This window comes from Poecilia reticulata, linkage group LG21 (assembly GCF_000633615.1).
Source record: "Poecilia reticulata strain Guanapo linkage group LG21, Guppy_female_1.0+MT, whole genome shotgun sequence".
NCBI lineage: Eukaryota > Metazoa > Chordata > Actinopteri > Cyprinodontiformes > Poeciliidae > Poecilia > Poecilia reticulata.
The window spans coordinates 17,383,135-17,406,318 of NC_024351.1; the positions used below are offsets into that span (position 1 = coordinate 17,383,135).

Sequence of the window (23,184 nt, forward strand, 5' to 3'; positions counted from 1 at the left end):
AACCTTTGGAGAACGGAGCCAGTGTGATGGCAGCCAACTTTGATTATTAATGGCGGCTCTCTATCTCTCAGGCCTAATTGGTCTCTGCTGATTGCTGAACGTTCTGATTAAGAAATGCCATTAAAATTGATGTATTATGCCTCTAAGTGTTTTTCCACAGTTAGATAGCTGCTTCAATCAATTGATAATTGCATAGATGATTTGTAGCCGGGCCTGATTTTGACAAGTTTACAATAATTGGCAAGACGGAACTTTTTGCGTGTGTGTGTGCATCATTTAAATACAAGAGGAAGCAGATTTTGGTATGAAATAAAACCGTAAGTCACAATATTTATTTTGTGTACCTTTTATGCAAATCATTAGACTTTTTTTTAAATGTATTTATTTTTTAAAGTTTTCCTTAATTACATATTATGAGGTATAGCAAGGCTGTCCTTGGTGACTCTGATGGAGTCCCTGTGCTTTATTACAAATAAGTAAACAAATAATTAGAAGCAGAGGGAAAAAAAAACCTATAGGGAGAAGTCAGTGAGTTGGTTAATGATCCTGCTTTGTGTAGAGTTAATGGAAAATGTCTCTAATTTTCTGACACGGTAAACATTTTCCCTGTAGGGTTTATTTTTACGAATTAGTTTTTCTTAAAGCATTGCAGCGCAGGCCACATTTATCAGCACCTCTGATTTAAAGAAGGAAAAAAAAAGGAAAAAGCCTATATTATAAATCTTAGCACTATTTAAATACAACTAACCCCAATTTAAGTGCTTACAATAGGTAAAATAAGGCCTTTAACAGAATCCCAGATGTCACAATGATTGGTACCGCTTCTGTTAATAGATCACATAACCGCCGTTTTGGATCAATTGAGCACTTAGTCCCGTTTTTATAACGCTGAGAATACAGAGAGCGAGATCTTTGACCATTCCTCTCTGCAGAATCCCTAGAAATGATCTTGAGCTCATCCAGCAAGTTTTCCACAGCATCTAACTGGGGACTGAGAGAGACGAGAAACACAATTTTTGCATCTGTCCATATGTTTCAGAGATGATCGATAGAGTTTGAGAAATGTCTGATGAAAAGGGATGGCCTGAACTGAAGGGATTTGTTTGCATTTATAGTTTGTTATGGAGACTTTGTGAGCCCTAGATGTCGCCTTCTCCAACAATGAGCTACAGACGGATGGATGGATGTTTGTTCCTTACCGTCCTGCTGAATGTGTGGCGGGACAGTAACATGGGTCATTTATGGTCATTTTGGGATGAAAAAAATCTTGAAAAATTTCCCATGTATTCCGAATTTCAAGTCCCGCTTATTTTCATAGCTTGGCTGAATATAAACATTCAGTGAAGCATTTAAAAGCACATTTTGATAAACACTTCTAATTTATGCAACTGTTCTAATTTTGAACGTTTTAAATTGGTTTGATTACATAAACAGCCATATGTCAAAACTCTTTAGCACTTACACTCTGCAGTAGAAACTGGAAACTAAAAGTAGGGGGGAAGCTGCTGTCTTTTGTCATCCTACTGAGGGAGGATTTGGCAAGGTTGCTTTCTGTAGTTGCACAATTATTACAATGGAAGTCACGCACTTTATTTTCTTCTTAAAGAATAAAGAAGCACGTCTTCATTCACCGTTTCTCATCTTAAAAGAAAAAATCGAGTCAAAATCATGTTGTACAGACTGTTAAGTCTGCGGTGATGTGTGTGACTTGAAAGCAGATTCAGCAGAAGATGATGAATGAGCGTTGGATGACATTTCACTTTTTGAAAAGGTTTCCCTGCCTGCGCTGCCTCATGCGGTCGGCTCTACGCTGCCACCAGTCCTTAAAGAAAGGTCCGTATCATCAGTGTGTTACTTGGAAGCAGCCAATGTGTCAACTTTTTTTTATTATTCTTTTTTTTTTTTTTTTTTTACATATCTTAAAAAAAGCTACTTTTAGGCAGTGTACCTCATGGAGAAAGCTGGCGAGAGAAATGTGTCTGCACATCATAAACCACGCACAAACAGAAATGCTGTGATTATGAGCTGCCCAGCATAATAGCAGCCTGTCAGCGGCTCCTCAGAGGCTCCAGGTTTTCCTGCATTTATTGAAAGGAACTAAAAAAAAATTAAATTGTAAATAAAAGCCACTCTCGGCCCGCATCTGATTGCATTAGAACATGAGATCAATTCCAACAATGAGTATAATTTTATTCATTTTCAGAAGGTAACGCTAATTTATTGTGCCTTCTCCCTTACGCTGCTTTTGTAAGCAGTTGCAAAGGCGTGCTGGAACACACGTAGGGATTACATCCATGCGTGATGCATTTAGATTATTAAAAATGGTAGAAATCCTTTTGAGCCTAAAATAGGATTTTTTTTCTCTATACCCACAATCCAGGACTGCAAAACCTCCATGATGGCAGTTGTGCAGCCTTAGAGTGACTCCTCTGGCATTTTATATTTTTAATTACCGTCTTATTTTAGTTCAGATTTCTTCTTTACTGCCCCGCTGAAATTCCCTTGTACATTTTTTTTTTACCACTTGAGCATTTTTGCTTTGTCTAATGATGCAATATTGAAAACTGTGAAGAGGACGTAAAAGCATATATGGCTTTCCAAATTTTCCCCGAAAATCTTAAGTGCTGCAACTCGAACTTCATTTAAAATCCGGTGAGATCTGCTGCCTTCAGAAGTCACCAGACCAAAAGCATCATGCAGTCAGAAGACTGTTCCAGACAGCTGGGAGATAAAGTGGTGAAGACCTTTAAAGTGGGTTATGTTGGACCAGTACAAAGTAGTGCATATTGGTAAAGTGAATTTAACATGATACATAGTTTCTATCAAGAACTATGGGACAAATTTGCGTTTGCTTAGTCCCCCCGGCCCCCTTAGGTGTCACGAATTTGAATCTACAGTCTTATACACTATAACGGTTCCTGGTTTAGAAAAACATTCCCACAGCATGATACTGCCACCACCACATTTCACACAAACTCCTGATCAAACACTTTAAAGTCTAATGGGACCAAATGCGAATAATATTAATAAAAAATCTATACATATGAACACTTTTGCAAGCAGGAGTTATTCCTTTCATTTCCTCTGATCAAACATTTTCTTTTATTTTTTCCCCCCTAACTGCTGTTAAAACTCTTGTTTCTCCCCGTCTGAAATTGGACTTCAAAAAGGAGCACAGCCTCTAACAAAGAATGAGATGTGGTGACTTCCAAAGGCTGCCACTGGGAATCACATGATTGCTGGTTTTTACTAGCACCAGCATTGTTTTTGTTCTACAATAGGACCCTTTGAAACGTCTCTCCTCATGCGACCCGTCCCCTGAGTCATCATCTTAAAAAGACCACGTTCTTCAGTTAGTGCCGTGTACGTTTGATGCCATTTGTCTCTTTCCCCCTTACAGTTTCATCAAGTCGTTCATTTGCCTCCGGAGCGTTTCAGCCATATGCTGTCAGCTTGGCCTTATTCCACTGCTAAATTATCTGTCTCTGACCTCTGATTCTCTCCCGACAGTTGGAGAGTTATTGATGGGTTCTGCATGATGTGCCTCTGTGTAGTCATTCATCTGTTCTCCACACCAAAGACTGCGCTAATAAATCTCCTGATACAGATTGTTCCACACTTGATTGTTTTTTTTGTTTTTTTGAGTAAGGAGATGCCTGTTTTTTTTGTTTTTTGTTTTCCCCCCTTCATTACTAACAGATGGCGTAAACAAAAAAATGTTACGGCTGCATTCTCAGAGATTTAAATTTTCGGTTTTTGAGGCGCAACTTTTTCACCAACTCCTGTTGTTTCTGCAGGTGTCGACGACAATACTCCAAAGGTCCAATTTGTCTGTGATGAGCATCCCCATCCACCAGAGACCAAAGGTACGGTAAGATACGAAAAGTTCATTATCTGATGTACTAACAAACATCCTAATATTAGACAGATGAGCTACAGGGAGTAAACGAAAACTGATATCAAAACCAATCGGCATATGCTACATCATGATTTTTCTGCCTTTTTTTTTTCATGGAGAATATTCAGCTTGATTTTCATTAGATAATTTTAACCAAGGTTATTATTTAAAATGGCATTGGTTTAAAAAAAAAAGTTACATTTCTCTCTTGCACTTCATTTTAGTGCTGTGCATGGATTCACGCTCCTGAACGCGTGACGTTGGCCTGGTTTAGTGGGGGGTTGATTGTCTGCTGGAGTTGATGATGTACAGCATCATTAATATTGCTTGACTTTCCTGTCATGCCCAGAAAATTAGCTATGTGTGTCCCCTCTATTTTTTTCCTCCCATTTCCCAAAATAATCTTGCAATTATGTCTGCAAACAAAACCACGTTGGTCTCAGAACAATTACAGGGTTAGAATCTGGTCATTAGGAGATAGGATTACTCCTCGACGGCGGGACCCCAGGAATGCACAAACCTCTCTGGTGGTCTGCTCACCACTGATGAAACAGAACTGAATTAATGGGGTTGCCCGCTGTGAGGACTGATTAGAACGACATACTGCCTTTGATCCCAGAGCGAGGTGACCAGGCGCGCACGCCACAGGCATCAGAGGGGGGTGGGGTTTTGTGTTCCTACCAGTGATTATGAGTCGTGTGTATATTCTCGTCCTGGGTCAGTGCATCTCTGATGAGCAGGACTCATTATGTGTGCTTTTTTTTTTTTTTTTTTTTCTGGGGTGCAGCCTTCACTTAGAGGGGGGCTTGAGTTGTAAAAAAAATCATACTGCGGTATTTAGCTTGCGCCCTGTGGTCGGTGCCAGCTTGGTCTGAGGGTGTTTTTGTTCTCTAAACATTTAAAAACATTAAAAAAAAAAAAAAAGCTCATGTGCGGTCAGAACCTTAGCATAACTTTGCTGTTTGAACTATGAAATATTCAGCAGTAACACTGCAGGCTTTCGCTTGAGATGCAGGCAAACGTTGATGCAAGAGGCGCGCCAGTCTTTGCGGCATATGTATCTGATCTCCGGGGTCTGTAAACTTCTCAACTTCAGAAATCGGTTTTGGAAAATTCTGAAGTACAAGCAGCAGCTTTCAAAAACATTTTTATGTAACCTTCCATTCGTATATAGAGAGAACAGTCAAACTACATGAAGTCGCAGTGATCATCGCAATATTAGTCTGTGCGATAATGCGTTCACCAATATGCTCATGTATGCAATATTTGGTTCGGCTGTAAGATTTCAGGCGTCTTTACGCGTTCAAACTCTGCTTGTTCATAAATTTACTGTGCTGGCTGCTTTCATCTTCCTTTCTGCCCAAACTTGATACAGATCTCACTTATCAAGAGCCAAAATCTGGGGTGTGTGTATGTGTGTGTGTGGGGGGGGATAACATTGACAATAGAAAATAAAGGGAAGAAAATTTTGAGTTTATTACAAATGATACCATCATCACAATATTAAAAAATAATATTGCAGTGCCATGTTTGCTGATATTTTTCAGCCTTCAGTTTCTCTGTTTATGTCCAACTAACAGAAGTATCTATTACTAAGATTATTATATCCTAAGATCTAAAAACCCTAATGCCACATCCTCCAGTCAGCCCAGTCCTCAAGGCACTGGTGTTCTTGTAGAGGATCTTTTTAGACTGTAGAGGATCTTTCTGATGTCATTGTGTGGGCTGCGTGTTATTTCTATTTTCCCCCATTCTCGACATCTATTTTTATAAGTTCTCATTTAAAACACATGGCACCTTCACACTCTTATGCTCCCCCCTTTTTTTCTTCTTCTGGAGAATAATCTGTTTCAGTGTGATACCTTTTTATTACATTTTTGTGCTTTCACTTTTGGCTTCACTTTACTTTGGTTTGATGTGCTGGGAACTACTGTGTTTTTCCCCTGCACTAAGGCCTGCTGCTAATACAGTTAAACAGTTGCAAAATGTATCAAATCCCAGTTTGTCATCACAATATCAGTGTGTCGGGTAACGCACTCCCAGATAAGTGCTTGACTTATTTAGTGGAGTATTGTATTTCAATGCCACGCTTTCAAATTCTGCATTTAGATCATTCATCTTGTGTATATTGACTTCGTGTCCTGAAGAGGATTTTTACTGGCTGAGATTTTAAATCTCACAAAGAGTGATAGTGACATTTTGATTGGGGAAGCAAAATAAACCTCAGGAATTATATTGCAATTACATATCCTAATATTCAGCCACTTGGCATTTGGCTTAACTTCTTTTTTCTTTTTTTGGTGTTATTGTATAGATGACATCATTGATGTCTGTGTCTGTATACAAATAAATAGACTGAACTGAACATGCGTTAGAATGTCTTGTCCATTATCTATCCACTGAATACATGCAAAATTATCCTCCATGTTTTATAGACCCCAGTTGGGTGCTACCAGACCAACAACCTGCAGCTTGTTTTCCATTTTTATTCCAAGCTGGTGCAGCCGTTCTAATGCCAAAAACATTGGTACCATTTAGCTTTTTTTTGTAGTGCACACACTGGAATATTTTTTTTAAGGAAGCCCCGCTGTGTTAACCTGTCTGAACTTGCTATGCTATTTGCATGTTAAATAGAAAGGGAGAGCAAACCAAACTAAAATCCACTCCTGGTATAAATCCTCCCTGGTGCATCAAACAAAAAGGGGGGAGGAAAAAAAGTAACTTTCTCAAAAACTGGTAAAATGAAAGCCATCGAGAATCTCTCTGACACCTTTATCGTCTGAAATATCACTCTTGTTTTTGTTCTATTTTTAACCATATTTCTCGTGAAATAATGGTCATCGTTTGGCCAATTTGCCCCGCAGTGAGCTGCTTACGTGGGGAGCCCCCCGGACATTAGGCTGGCGCTGTCTGCCAGAATCACTTTTCAAGGCCGCCTCGAGTAATGATAGATGACAAGCTTCTGCACGAAGGAAAACGGGTTCCCTGGTTGCATGAAGAGCTGCTCAGACAAAGGTGCCCTCAGCTGGCTGCTTTACTGAGGAAGACGGTGGGTGGATGGAGGTAAATAAAATGCTACAGGGAATTGTGCTGCAGCTAATAAGGAGAGTTACGTCCCTCTTGTTGGGGAGAGCAGTAAATTATTATGAGCCTGTGTGGTGACTCTTGCTTACTAGTTGACACCAATTAATCCCCCTGGTCACCTTGTTCAGGCAGAAGATGAAGTTCTGTGATATTACTATCAGTCTAGTAGCTCTGAAATGAAGTTTTTGTTTTATAACTTGCAGAGCTTTTAATCACCTAAATGATTGGGGTTAAGATACGATGTGTCTGTAAGGGAATGATGAAAAGTCTCTGTTTAGGGTTAATGTGCAGCATTTGGCAAAACGTTACCCATGTATAAGTAAATTTACAGTGTTGTGAAAAGTGCTCACTAACTGTTGATATATTATCATCATGGAGACGTTCCTCCAATTTGCACAGGACATTATACATGTTTTTAAATGAGCCGCCTGGTTTTTCTCAAATGAAGGAAGTCAAAACATATTGTAATAAATTATATTTTTTGCTCATCCTGAACGTCGCCGTTTTGTTGAAAATGGCATCTTGTTTCTCTTAGCATTGATACCCAGTGTGAAATTTTCACATCGTGCTCTGCTCCGTTGTAGCCCTCATTGTTAATCCTGTAGGAAAAAAAAAAAAAAAATCATTTTCATGATGTAGGCTCTAATTAAGTCAAATCACAAAACGATACGAATACAACTAGTACTATTAAATGAGCTGACGTTCGACATTCAACCAGCAGCTACACTTATAACCAGGAATCCGAACTCCCAATGTCACAGATGTTTAGTGAAATGCCGTAAATGTAAATGTATTTTCGCCCAGTCCTCTGCGAGACACGATTACATTTGGTGCTTATCCATGCATGTGCCTCCACCTAATGGATGGTCCAGCTGTGAGAGGATAAAAGCATAAAATTAAGAATTTTATTTAGCTGTGCCTTGTGGACTGTCAAAATCCACCTCCCACCGCCACATTTTTTAAACTCTGTTAAATCCAGCAGGCACAGCTTTACAGTATGTCAAGTTAAATGCTGTTTTTGAAAACTCTGAGCCTCTGAGCCCACTTGAGTAGACCCCCACCTGCCACCATTATTAAAGCAAGAAGGATCCTTCACCTGCTGACAGAGAGGGAAACAAAAGCAGTCAGGCTTTTTTTCCCCCTTTTTCCTTGATACCAAGAAGCAGCGTATTTAGCTGCAGAGCAGAAAGAGACTGATGGGGGCGGAAGGAGACTGTTCTGAGCAGAAAAATGTAACGCCACTAATGACATGACCTCTGACCTGGCTACCAATAGATGCATGCCTGATAATGATTTCGCCACTGAGCTCAATCAGGTGTGCAGGAGCGAGAAGCGCGGGGGCGGGGGAACAGCTAAAGGTGCAAGGTCAGGAGTCTAACAAGCCTCACCCCGCTGCCATTCATAAGCCGACCTCTGACCTTTCTGTGCACGCTGCAGTCGCTGAAACGCTAAAGACCGCTTCATTTGTTTTCCTGCCACGTGGTTGCGGTCGGACCCATTCACACGCTGCCGCCAGAACACAGGCGTAACATAAACACGATCATAAACGCGGACGGCGGCTGGCGTTCCTCTATCCACCTGGCTAAATCGCTGTCACATAAACGGAGCGGCATTGTTGGCCCGCAGTGATTAAGACGTCGAGCGCCGCGGGGGGGTCGGCGCCACGGTTAAAGGAGCATAGAATCTGCAGAGGCTGACGCGCGCGCTCACACACACGCACACAGCAGGGGTCCGAGCATGGCATCTTAGCCGGGCCATTCAGGCTAATATCTGTGAATGGAGCGCGCCGGCAGTTTGAGCAGAGGCTTTTCTCGCAGCACCTTAAGGAGCCGAACAGCTTGACCACGTCATGCGAGAAGAGCTAAAGTATGTAACTTTTTTTTTTTCCTCCCCCTTAAGCTATGGTTGATGTGTTGTATAACGGCAGCACTCCCACATTTAAAGCTCTAGCTGTCGTATCATGTCTCTCTTTAAGGAAAAAGATTGTGTCGTTTCTGCAGCTAAACGTCCCCGGCTTCCCGTTTTGTCTCACCATATTGATTCTTCAATAAGCAGACTCTGTTTGTGTGGCGATTTGAACAGAACAAAGTCAGATGAACAATCAACAGCTCGCTGTATAAATTGCAGCGGAATTATGAGCTTTAGTGACTAAACTTTTTATTAAAATTGTCGCCTTGCGTTGTGGATTGCGCAGGTCTTTTACAGCTTTGATCCAGATTGAGATCAAATCATGAATTCTGTCATAAATTGTGTATCAGACAATGTGATGACATGAATCCATGCAGAATAGAGACCCTCTGACTTGTTTTTAAATGTACACTGCCAGCTGCAATTTATCCATAGAACTGTGAGCTAAAGAATGACGTCTTATAAAAGCTCACCTGCAAATATGCTCCACCAGGTTGTATTCATCTAGTTCAAGGTCTGTCTCACCATATTCCTTTTTTTTGTGTTATTATTATTATTTTTCTTTATTTGGCTTTTCAGTGGAGGAATGGAACCCAATAATTACAAACTGCAGAGAAAAATCTGAAATATGTTTAGTAACACCAGCTGTTTATTCATCTGCAAATCCCCTGGCAGTCACTGCTGGAGTCATTTCACTCCCAAAGGTTTCTGTTCCTGGAGAAGATGCCCAGTGGTTTAATGACAAAGTGCTAGTGTGAGATTTACATTCAAATCATTGGCATCAATGTTTGTCGTTAACAAACTACAGATATAATTTTGGCTCGATATTTGATGGCCTTCTTTTAGGAATCAGATATGCTTTAAATGGATTTTCTGGCCCAGACTCTGCTTTTTAAGCACAGTCTACACATTTTCAGTAGCGATCAGGCTGGCGCTACTCCACGAGCCTGATGTGCGTTTGGCATCGTTGTCCTGTTGCAACCCAGTTATGTCCATCTAGCTGTGGATTAAAGGCAAATCTGAAGAATGTCCCCTTTGTTTATTATTCCACCCCTCTTGTGAAATGTTCCAGTACCACTATGCAGGAAAAACAAACCCTCAGCATGTTGCTGACACCACCGTGTTTGAAAGCCTAACTTTGCACTTCACATTTATTCTTCTTTCCATTTTGGCCAAAAAGCTCAACGCACCTCAGCTGTTGGTAAAATGTTTTTCCAAACTGCCGTTGAGTTGTCCACGTGAGCCACCGCAAATTTCACTTGTGGGGCGTCAAAGTGTAAAGTGTTCTTAAAGAGGCAGAGGCCAGTTTTAAGGTGCCAAATTTCTTACGTTATTTTTGACACATGCGGCATTTTTATAACTAAAGATAACATGGTTACCTAATTGTGCTATGAGATGGCACTATGTTCATGGAAAATACATAAAACCCCCCATTTAAATGAACTAATTTAAAAAGCATTTTTATTTGGATTCATACTAGAGGCTTGCTAGGCTCTTGCTCTAACAGACTCTTAATGATCTATAGAGGGGTTTCTAGTTTGATTAAGCCCGTATATGTAATTTTGACCAAATTCACAAAATCAAACTTCTGCATCCTGAACTTGCATTTAAAATTCCTATTCTTTGTATAGGAATTTTAAATCCCTCAAAAACAAACAAACAAAAAAATACGATTCGAGTGCCTCGCAATATGTGACTTCATACGGATGAGTGTATGCAAAGTTCTGACCTGCAGCTACAGATTTCTTGTCACATCAGCTGTTTTTAGTTAAGGATACGAACACCTGAGCATCCCTGTGTGCTTGTGCTCCATGTAAGCGATGCAGGATTGATTTTTAGACTGAGTTTCCATGCTCTCTGGTAGTGGCATTATGTGATCCTGTCCTGCAAATCAAAGCTTAGTGTGTCGCTGACCGCCTTGCTATTGGAAGATGCTTATCGCATCAGATAATGTATATTGTTTCATCTAATGCCTTGAGCAGCACTCGGCTGTGGATATAAAACAGTGCGTCTCTGGAGCAGAGTTGGAGGCAATTTAATCCTCGCAGAACATACTACGTTGCTTTTCGCTCCAGCGTGGTAATTTATATTTTTTGACCCCTTTTGCTGCAAACATCTAGTGAGTGGTGTTTTTTTTTTTTTCTTTCCCCACCTCCACAGTGATGCTATTAGGATGCACATAAAAATTGAGCCAACAGTACCTCGCATAAAAATCGATACCATAACTTACCTCCTGGTTTCTCACTGAAATTGGAACTTAAAAAAAAAAATGAAAATCAGCTGACTCGAGCTGCTCTGAGGGTCGGGGGGGAGAGAAATGAATCTGGGTGGAGTCTGTTGGACAGTGTTGTTGCTTTTCTCCACTTAAAATAAATAAAACGTCTGACATTGAGAGGAGCAGATGTCCGCCCGCCTCAGCTTCCGTTAGATTCGCAGCGATGCATTTCAAAGGAGGCAATTTCTGCGCCTGATATGGAAACCCCTTTTTAACCTTAATTACATCGCAGCTCTGCAAGGACCAAATGTTCTCTGCAGAAATTAATTTCCCAGCAGGGATTCTTATCAGAGAATTCACATGTACCTTCTTATCGTCTGTGGTCAGTGGCACTGCATAGAAAATTTGCTCTGAATTAATTGGGAGCATTATCTGCCAAATTTTTATTTGGATATCTCCCTAATGTTGACACGAGGCCTAATGGCCATCAGCAGAGTGCAACTCATTATGGTACACATCTTTATTTCAGTGCATATATAGAGAGAGTCTTTGTCTTACACAGGTTTTCCAGTGCAGCTTGCAAATGTGAGGGAGATGCCAAGGTTGGTGTGCGTGAAGCAGAGAAAAGCTAACTACATTTTCTACTTCTGGAGGCTGCTGAGAGTCTGAATATCTTTAGTCCTTTAACTGAGATAAGAGGACAAGTGCAGACATAACAAACCGAGCCATTATACCAGCAAGCCACAGGTCATTTGCAGTTATACATGTAGACATGCACTTGAGAATAAAGACTTTAGCCTATGTGGGTCTAAATGACACAATCAGGAGCCGCTTTACTTCTGTAGATCTGCGTGAGGTTTGCAGATGGCATACATGTGCAGTGCAGATGTCAAAGGTATACCATGGGAGCTTGGAGGCAATCTCAACTCTTGTAAAAGTCTTTCCCCCCCACCCCCCACGCACCATGTGTTTTCAAATGCATCCCCATTAAATCCTGCTGCTTACAAAAACAAAAACGTTGCAAAAGCTTTGGAAAAAAAAAAAAAAGCATCCCTAGGAATTTTGCCTTAAAGTTATATGCCAATTAAAGAGCTACTTGTAAACTTTTGAATTTAACACAACATGGGTGTGGACTGGTTAACAGCACTGAAGTAAATGTATATATATATTTTTTACATTTGAAAGCTGCTAAAGTCCTGGAATGACTGACTAACTTCTCCAGCTGTGTGGAGTGCAGTGTTGCTCAAAGCTGCTCCTCCCTACACTTGTAGGAGCGTTTAAGGCATGCCAGATTTTGCCAACTTTTATTTGTTTATTTTTGTCTCTTTTATTTTAACATCTGGTCATTTATTGCTTCTTCCATTAACAGCTTTAAGCTTTTTTTTTTTCCTTCATTGGAAGTACTTTGGTTGCACTAATTGAATACACAAGCAGTCTTTTCACAGCATCAAAATATCACTCAAAGTCCTTAGCCATAAAAACAAATCTTGGCATGAACTTGGGTATATATACAAACAAGAAATATGTATATTATTTAAATGTGTGTGTGTATGTATGTATGTGTATATATATATATATATATATATATATATATGTGTATGTGTATATATGTATATATATATATGTGTGTGTGTATGTGTATATATATATATATATATGTGTGTATGTGTATATATGTATATATATGTATAAATAAAAGTTTTGTCTAATGTAATGTTATTATTTCCACTAATAACTCCTTATTAAGGTGATGTAATTCTAAACTATGTTGCAAGCTGCTGTGCTTTTGGCAGGTTTCCCTTTTGCTGTGGTACTTGTTCTGTGATTATTCTGTAAGGAAATGAATAGAAATGACTTGCATTATTTCCAAAATGCATTTTAGTTAGTTCATCGGCTTCTTATTGTACATTTGTGCATCAAAATAAATGATTTGTAACATTGTAGTTGCAATAATTCGTTGAATCTAGGAATAGTTTAGTTTTCTGGTGTTTTCTTTCTTTCTTTTTTTTATTTTTTTGTTTCAAATTTATCACACCGGCTTATGCCTAACGTTAAATCTGATTTTACAGAAATCTTTGTCTCTGTGGCTGAGTTTCTTATCAGGCACGTTGTGCCTAAAGACGCAGTTGAGAGCAGGTGTTGCCATTGTAGCGAGGTTTAAAAAAAAAAAAATGGAGCTCTCAGCTATTCGTACTGACCTCCTGTAGCTAGAAGAGCTGATGAAAGGGAAGTAAACATGTTCGTGAACAGTTTCAAGAAAATGCTGCGCCGCCCTCCACCTGTCTCCCAGGTGTTACTTCAGAGAAACCACCTACAAATTTCACTGCACTGTGGGATTTGGAGCGTCCTGCGTGCATTCTCCCGAGTCTGCCAGCATCCTTTGTCTCCCACCATGTTGCTGTTGTGCTTTAGTGTAGAAGTCTCTTCGTATATCACTACGTTCTGCTTTTCTCAAAACTTGCAACCCGCCCACTGTGATTAGGTTAACACCAACTACCCGAACACAACACCACTGATTTGCACGCCTGGAGCAAAGCATGCTGGGATGGAGTAGAGGCTCACAATACAAAGCTCTGCGAAAGCAGAAATGGCCAGTAACATTAGTGGCACTGTCCCCTGTAATTACTGTGAATGTAATTTGGTTAGGGTCTATGCTGCAATTTAATGCAGCCACTCTGTAATATCTTTTTATGAGATTCTGTATAATCTTGTTTTCTCTGCAATCACTGCTGCACATATGTCGTCGTTTATTTAATTTGATCATTTTGTGCGTAGATGAAGTTCCCCACATCTGTGCCGGGAAAACCGAACCGGACTGCAGTGGGGAGTGAACTCCTCGGCGCGGCATGCTTTGTCCAGTGTCAGAAAAAAATAACAGTGGAGTCCATTAAGTTCAGCAGTATAATTATTACTTGAAACACCAGTCGAATAGTTATCCTTCATTTAATTCATCTCTCTGTCTCTCTTCACTAAAGCGCCTATAATTCTGGCGAAAAGTGACAAAACCTTCAATTAGTCTTTTTTTATATTAAGTGGAGTACAGAAAGCTAGAGCTTTATAAATATAAATTTTTCTTTGGTTTAACAGCCTCTAAAAAAAAATCCTAATTTAATTTTATGTACTGAAATTAAATATTTCAAATCGGAGGGAAAAAAAGTCTTTGATACATTGTCATTCATCTTTTTTTCTACAGGTAACGAGTTCAAAGAGCTATTTAAGTACACCAGGGACAAAATATTAGACCTACACAAGGCAGAACACTAGAGAAATATCTTAGAGATGCCAAAATTATTAGAAAATTTAAAAAAAACTAGGCATGCTCTGATTGCAGTTCTCCTTTTATTTCTGTTTTGTCTGAAAAGTAATAAAAAATAGCAAAATGTGGGGTGACTATTGTTAACCAGGCATGTGCAGACACGACCTGGTGGACACTGGCTGATTTTCAGACCTTTTGCAGAATTAGATGAGAGCGGTGGATATGACTGGTTTCTCATGTTGGTACCGACTGATCACAGATCGCACACAGTTGAGGAAATCCAGACCGATTTATCGGTGCGCCCCTAAAAGAAACTCACGAAAACTTGAAAAATTGTCCCCATATCAAACACTTATTTATGCCTCTGTAGTTCCCTACTATAAATGAACACATATCAAAAAAAAAAAAAAAATTGCCATTGATGTAACATTGAGGTTGCAATGAATGAGCGTCAACATACAGCAGTGGCATTTCTGGATTCAAAGAGCTGCCTTTTAAATCAAATCTATCTATAGAAAGGTTGGCTTTTGACTGAAACTGGAACATACTCATAAAAGAATATGTTTAGTTCTGCAGTTACGTGATTATTGTAATTGATTATAGATGTTTGCCATCCATATTTGTGGTGGTGTTCTGTGTTGCTTGAGTATCTTTTCAGTTCAGTTCAGGCCTCCACGAGTGCAAAGGTCAAGTGTGATAAAGAACTGCTTGCAAACAAACGTTGCTGTGTTTGGAACGCCATGTTTGGCTTCTTGCAGCGAGAACATGAGCTGTAAAGCCAAAGCATTTGCATCATCTGTATAATGCATTACAGATAATGGATTCTGTTCCTGCTCAAATAAACCTCTGCATACACTGCATCTCAGTGCCATTGTAGGCAGATAAAACATCGAAGTGGACATTACAAATAAATTTAAAAAAATGGCCCATGAGAAATTACATGCAAATTTTGCATCACTACACAAATGACTATTGAAGCTAGCCCTTTTTTTAATTGTATAGTTTAAAACACTATTCAGTTCTGTATGATTCCAGGCTATTTATGAGTTCACAAGTTACAAACCTCTGGTCTATCGCATGCAAATGCAAGAAAAACATTGTGGTTGAAAATGTGGAAAAACTGCCACGAATACTGTTGGAAGGCACTATGAAATAATACCAAAAAAAAAAAGATTCTTTAAAACACAAATTAAACATTTACTTTTTCTAGCAGCTAATAGTTAAGAGCCACTTAGGATTCTTTATGCATGGGAAAGAAAGTAGCTCAGCTTGACTTCCTTTACCTTAAATATAAAAAAAAAAATTCATCCCTATGGCAAAACATGGAACATCTTTTTGAGGTAGATCCACTTCCCTATCATCTCTGGGGAATTAGGTTTGTGACATGCCTGGAGTGATTTCTGCTCATGCAAGTAAAGAGCTGACAAGGTCGCAAACCTGTGAGTTTCAGGCCTCTCCCTTCACGTCGCACCTGTGCCATCACCTCTGCCTCCTTTTCGTAATTCATACATCCTTTATAAAACTTTATCTTGCCTCCCCCCCTTTTTTAAAAAATTTTTTATTATTTGCTTTTTACACCAAATCGGCCACCTCTGGGTGCAGAGGACTTTTTGTTTGCTTGTGTGAAATCAATAGCCATTACCGACAGGAGAAGGGAAAAAGAACATGTTGAAAGGGAGGGAGACAGACTGCTATCCCTGTCAGTCTGACCCTGCCTGACGGCTGTCATCTCCTTAATTGCTTTGCTAATATCATCCCTACTCAGCCTGGATCTAGGTCAGCGGGGCCCCTCTGCTGGAGCTGACTTCAGGCTGTCCTCCTTCGTGATCTCTCCTGCAGTTTTTTTTTTTTTTTTTTTTTCAAATTTTTTTCTTTCCATCATTTAGGACCATTTCAGCAAGGATTAAAACACACCCTGGAAGTATGGGGAAGAGACTTTCTGCTCTTTTGAGGTGGCCCTGGGTAGACCTAATGGATCATTTATGCTCCTAAATGTACCACTGGGTTAGAAATTGGTTTGCCAGAATTGACCTTTTCATGTCCCTCAGGTGGCGCTAAATGTGAGTTTCCATTTGTCCGTCATTCAGCTTTCATTGTCTTTAGATGCGCCACGAAAATCCTCACTTTGCTGAATTTGTTGTTGTAAATATTGGGGAAAAAAATATAGTTGCCTTCTTTTAGATAACGGTAGTCAGCACCCTGACTATTGTTTGTACAATTTGTACAAATGTTTTGTTTGCATTGTTCAGGGTTTAAAAAAAAAACCAACAACTCGTAACACAATTACTCTAATGTAATTAACATAGGTACTATGGTAATGTCTGTCGCATAAAAATAAAATCGTCATACTTCACACCTTTAGTTATCATGCTAGAGAGGTAATTTATTCCAATTAGAGTTGTAAGGTGCCGTGTGTTCTTTAAAATATTTCTCAGCATGATGAAAGTATTACTGTAATTTGTCACAGGAGAGATGTATTTAAATAAGTTAGAGCTGCCTTAAACTGTTAGTCAATTAATTTAGAATCCATAAATGTAATGTAAACATGCTTATGTGTCAGACAAGTAAAATTTGCAGGAGGCGTATTCCTCCGCTCTTGGTGTGAAACTGCTTCATTCCTAATGAGTGTTAGTCAGACTTCAATCCAAAGTGTCACTAACCCATAAATCAAACCAGTAAGATATACGTCCTTTTGATAAATGTACAGTATATCATTTGCTAGATATTAATTTATATTTTGTAGTTTTGTTTTATATAAACGTACCCAATGAAGACTGGAACGCTCTCTCCCTACTTACTTCTGCCAAATGCACCATGGTGGTACTGCCTACATTCATTTGATGCCTCAGTCATTTGAAATCTGCTTGTGTAACAAAAAAAGAGAGTAAAACTCAAGTTTTGCTTCCAGCTTTACTTGGCAGTCTCTCTGCTGCTTGTTAAAAAAGTAGCCAATGTAGAGTCGGCCTCCCCGGGGGGCGTGGTGGGGTTGGAGGGTGTTCACGGGTGTTGGGGATGAAGCACAGAACAGTTGTTTTCTGCCCTAGTTAAAACCGCAATTTCAATTTCATTGTGAGGTGTGAATCTTTTTTTTTTTTTTATCTTCTTCCCTCCATTTCTTCTAAATTGCTTGTATTTTTGGGATACTTCATTCACATCAGAAGTAGTATCCACATCAGTACTGGCAAGTTTCTGACTATAGCAGTTGTAGGAAATGTTTTCAAGGTTCTGCCTAGATTGGATCATTTCAGTCTGTGTCAAGTTTGGATCCCAAACTTCTTGGTTTCAGAACCATAACATAAAACATTGCCAGTAGGCCAGGTAAATAACAGCATGAAGTGAATGAAAGGCCTGTTTATTTTTACTGTATACCTTTTGCCCTTTAAGCCTCTCCTAAGAATTGCATAAAAAGCAGGCACAACATTATGACTAAAGGGTCGTGGGGATTGATTTTCCTTTTATAATCTTTTGAAATTACAGTTTATGTGTTGGACGCAATAAAGCAAGCATAAACGTCAAAGCGTGCTCTGCAAGATCAGATAAATTTATTCTGTTATTTGAGCAAATTCTTTGCTGGAAAGCATGTTTCATAACTCGCATGAAGGAAATGCAGAACTCCTACGAAGTCTTTATAGATCTAACCCACTTCAGCACACCCACTTCATGTTTCTTGAACGCAAGATAAAGGTTCTGCTGAAAATGTATCAAGAGCAGAGCTGCGAAAGTTCCCAACCCGGTGCTGCAAGACCATTTTGGGTGAGGAGATGTCTTTTTGCAGAGTATGTTTTGACATTAAAAGTGCAGTAGAAAACCTTTGTACAAAAATGATTTAAAATTTTTTTTTATGTGTTAATTGTCATTATGTCATTGCAGTGTAATTTTAGACCAATATGTAAAAAAATATAGCATCTCTGCCTCCTTCCTGTGATCTTACTGCCATCTGCAGAAATACAGCGCTTCCATTCAGAAACAACCAATCGGAACCAGGACAAGTTTAGGGCTCTAAATTGATCAGGGCAGCTTTACAAAAGCTGGAGAAAAATTTTAATTGAGTTTTATGTCCAAAAGTCTTCAGTCACCCTATTTGGCATAAAGACTCGTGGTAAGTTCTGGTCTCTGATCATTAGACTGCTAAATCATAAGAAAAACTTAACAATTTTAACCATAAACCGCTGAAGTAATTTTGTTAGTGATGGAAATAGGCTGTCATAATGGTAGAGTAATGTGTTCTCAGGCTGTTTTTATTGGCAGTTCAGTTCATCTACCTTTTGTTTTTTTCATTTTTGTTTTGAGTAGAAAGTCAAAAATTATGTTCCTGATGGCATTGTTTTTCATATTCTTCTTTCTGGTAGGTTCCAAGATCTGCAATGTCATTAGTGTTGCGTGTGAGGTTATTCTTACACGGCTCTTTTTAAATTTTGAGTTTGAAAGCCCAAAACACTTACAGATGTTTTCTTGTTTTTATACACAGTGATGGCTTTTGGCCATTTTAAACAAGGTAGCAGAGCCCACAGAAGGGATGAGGGGCTAGTAATTGTGTCAGCAGCAGGGCCATGAGCCAGGAAGTGTCGAGACCTCAAAGTTTCCCCTGCTCCTGGTTTAATGGAGCATGTGAGGGCCAAGGTGTGTTGCCCTGGCTCCAGCGTATGTTCTGTTTAAATGGCCTCCCATCATTCTTTGATAGTCACGGTGGAACAATAAGGCTAAGGTGGAGCAGCTGGAGAAAGCATTAGTATAAGACCCTTCCTGCTGTTTGCCATTTCAGCCTCTGTCCCTCCGTTTGCTTTCACGGAAAGTCTTCTTTTTCATGACGTTTTATGAAAAGATTGACCCCATTTTATGACCCACATGTAGTCTGAATCTAGGTAAAAATCTGCAATTAGTGCCCTAGGTGCAACATTCAACAAGGAGGCAACAAATGAACAGGATACAGTTTTCTAATTACTCCCTTAGAGAGCTTTTTTTTTTTTTTTTTACAGTTTCTCCATCCCCTGGTGGGCTGTGATCTTGTGTATATTGGCCAACACTTGAGGATTCCAAACACAGTGGAAATGAATCCTCCCTTCATGGTAAAGAGTGAAAGTCCAGCTGTCATGCAGACTGTTTGGTTTTAGGAATCAGAGCGGAGGCAGGCCCACTGGGCTGCACCATGGCTTGTGTGTTCGGATGTGACGCTAAGAAATGCCCAGATTTCACATATTCATGGCATATCTGCTTAAAGCCTCATAACCTGGTGATAATAAGCTTTTGAATCAAAGAGGGGATTTTTTTACTATTCAGCGCCAAATCTGTCTGACACCAGCTTGATTTCTTTGAATTTCATTGTTCATCACCAGACAAATAACTTGTCTTGCATATATAAAAAAAAACCCCACATTTTATATAACGTTATCTATCTAAATAGGCTTATTTTATCATTTCAAGCTCACAGAAGCTTGAGGTATAACATAGGAGCTTTTTAAGTTGTGATGCGGTTACTCATCTATTTTTGACAAGAAATGTGAAGTGTTGTTTTTTCCTGGTTGAGCTAAACCCACTGGGAGATAACGGGTGACGGATGCCCACTTTCAAAATATTGGACAGGGGTGTGTGTTTTTTTTTTTTTTTTTGTGATTTAGAAAACGTCAACAGAGAAAACTAAAAAAAAAAAATCCCCCCACCAGTCCACTGTCTGTACATATAATATTAAGCTTTAACTGTGAAGTTGGAAAAGAAGACTGGGAACGGTGAAGGTTTCTCGCCAGATTGCATCGTAATTAGCTTGCGATGCTAATAATGGCTCAATCATTGAACACATCGAGTAGTAAATCCCTGGTTTTTCAACTTTGAAACCCCAGTTGAGCAGCGTTCCAGTTCAAAGACAGATGACTTGGGTGGCTACTAGTTCTTGTTCCAGTCTGCTGTCACACAAATTTCTGTTTAGATTCCTGAATATCTTTAGGTCTAGCCCATCTGCAAACATTGGTAATGGTACCACATTTTGAGAACCAGGGCTGTCTACAGCAGACATTCGGCTCGGATGCCCTGATGTTGTGTGTATATTTGAATAATTTTGCAGTTCTAGAACTTTTACAAGGTATTCTTGCGCAATATAAATTAGTCATAGCTATTTTGGTGTCAATTTAAACACTTATCCAAACACTTTACATCACTTGTCCCAAGATATATAAATGTGCTAAACTTAAAATAATTGTTTTTTGGCATCTTTGCTGCTATAGCAGAAGTTATTAGTTTTAATAGACTCTTATGCATCTTGTTCAACATAAACTGAAATATTTTTAAATGATACCTTTACTGCACATTGCGTTTGTTTTTTAAAGTCTGATACTTTTTGTACAGCCTCTCTGTGGCCCTAAAGATCCATTCTTGCCACTATGAGCTGTTTAAAAGACTGTGGCTTTGTGCTACTAGCAAGATACCAAAATGAAGCAATTTTAGCTTTTATATGTTGCATTTATATGCTTTGCTGTAAAACGTTAAGTGAGGATTTTATCAGCAGTAAACTTAAATGAAAACAGCATCTTGGTACGTTTAGTGGTGACGCATTGGAAAACAAAGTGCTTTAGAAAAATACACTAAAAAAACGTCTTGCATCTCGCTTTTATTGAGGATCTTTGCATTTGGTGGAGTTTGCTAAAGTTGTGAGTTAAAGTTCACTCACAATTTCTTTGTTTTATTGTGACAGTGTGAACTAAACTTAAGGGAAAAATATTTCTTGTAGCACTTCCTCTTGCTACATGGCAACGTACCAAGAGGTACCTGGGGTAGGCACTTAATCCCAAGTTTCCTACTGATCTGCATATCAGCATATGAACATGTACAAGTTAGTGAATATGGTTGGGTGAATCTAGTGAAAAGTGCTTAGAAAAATGACATAAATAAAATCTTGTTGAGTTAAAATGTCATTATTAAAGACTAGAATTGCAGCTGTGCTGCATGTTTACAACATGAGAGACAGATGGGTGAGTTACAAAGTCTTAGTTTATTAGGGTAAACTTGAATTTTTTTATATACTTTAACACTTAAGCAAATTTTACAAATTTACATTTTGGTAGTCTGTCCCTCTTTATCACAGTAGTCATGAAGGACTAACACAGTGGAAATGAATCCTCCCTTCATGTGAGGACAACTCATTTTCATAATTATTATTTTTTTTGTCGGCAACATAATTTCTGTAATCATTTGGAGAAGAAATCCAAACTGAATTATACATTTTGCTCAGCTCTAATGTCGAGCCCATCTCCACTTACATAAATCCCATAATTTTTGCTGCAAAGAAAAAGTGCCATCGTAAATTAACCACCATGAAAACTCGCTATGATGAGACAGCAGTTCACTGAAATGACTGCAGACCAGAAGTCCAACAAAGCGTGCAGGTGTTCCCTACATCATGTTTCATCCCTGTTCTCTCTGTACCCAGCTATTGGCCGCTCTCAGCTTGACTGTGTTCTTGTATTGATTAGCCACAGCATGTCTGGTGGTGACACTTGAGCCAATCTCTTTCTTTATTGGAGCACCATCTGCAGCTTGCAGCTTCAGTGTTTGTCTCGTACTTCCAATCCATTTTGGAAGTGAGTGCCAAAACAATCAAATGGAAGAGACTGACATGAAAACTCATGAGGCTGAATTTGTGAGTCAAGTGTTCCCTTTTGTGCTAAGCTGCATCTTCGCAGGCAGATTTTTAGATGAGCTTGTAGAGAGGTGTCTTATTTGAAACGAAAGGCCGCAGCCTCATACGAGATGCAATAGTGTCTTGCAGAGAGAGCTATACGGGAGATCATACTGAAATAATATTTTTTGAACAGCATCATTTATTTATTTATTTACAAGATTATATGCGGAATTCAGGACGATCGGATGCAGTACTGTGCCGTAGAAAACTCCATTTTACTTTTTCTTCTTATGCAATAAAATTGTGTATTAAAGGATTTTTATGTAATAAAACAAAAACAAACTAGGACATAATTGTAAGTATATAACGTGAAAGCACAAAGCTTTCTGGAAGCAACCAATAAAAAAAAAAGAAACCATCATGTTAATGGAAGAAACTCTGTCTTAAGTCGTCACTGTTCAGTCATTTCTCTGGAAAGTATAATAAAACTGCAAAACTACCAAAACACAGCTCTACGCCTAACCTAACCAAAGAAGCAGCAAAGAGTCCCATGGTGACTCTAGAGGAGATGCAGCGATCCATCGCTTGGGTGGGAGAAGTTGGGTGAGTCAGAACAGAACATCTGTTATTTGCTTACTCCATGATCCCAGCTTTATGAAAGAATAGCAAGAATAAAACTATCTTTGAAAAAGAGTCTAGGGCAAAATTTGGAAGTTGACATTTACAGATGTTCTCCAGCTTGGAGTTATTTCACAAAGAAAAACTGATTAAAAATCTTATCTAGATGAGCAAAGCTGATGGAGCCAAACTCTAAAGGATTGTAACACTGAATAGGGGGTACTGTCTCAAGGTAGCAGAATTAAATGGACAGCTCACTTTTAAGATTTTTATATGAAAAACACTTTAAAAGGTGAGTATATTTTTATCTTGCATGTAACATTTATGCGCTGCTTTCTGCTGGCCTCTTAATCTAAAATGAAAAGAAATCAAGTTAGGTTGTAATATGACAAAATGTGAGACGGTTTAAGAGAGATGAATAGTTTTACAAGTCACTGTACAGAAATCTGAATCTGTGCGTCTACCTTTAACCCACTTTCCCCCTCCAGCTCTTTCATCAGATATAAAATAAATAAATAAAAAAAAAAAATCCCTGAAATTTGCAATGAAAGACTCGCATTCTCTGACAACAATTGCTTTAGTGGCACTTTTTAACC

General features: G+C 39.1%; 1 protein-coding gene across 5 annotated transcripts in view; it reads left to right on the plus strand.

The window, feature by feature from the left end:
* Nucleotides 1-23,184, plus strand: part of klhl29 (kelch like family member 29) — a 273,769-nt gene that overhangs the window by 12,794 nt on the left and 237,791 nt on the right. For 4 of the 5 annotated variants that reach the window (XM_017302254.1, XM_008398293.2, XM_017302252.1 and 1 more), the window contains one exon: nt 3,798-3,866. The gene's annotated coding sequence lies outside the window, so the exon portion shown is untranslated. Of the gene's footprint in view, nt 1-3,797; nt 3,872-23,184 lie in introns of all 5 variants that reach the window. The other variant, XM_008398295.2, reaches the window with a different exon arrangement.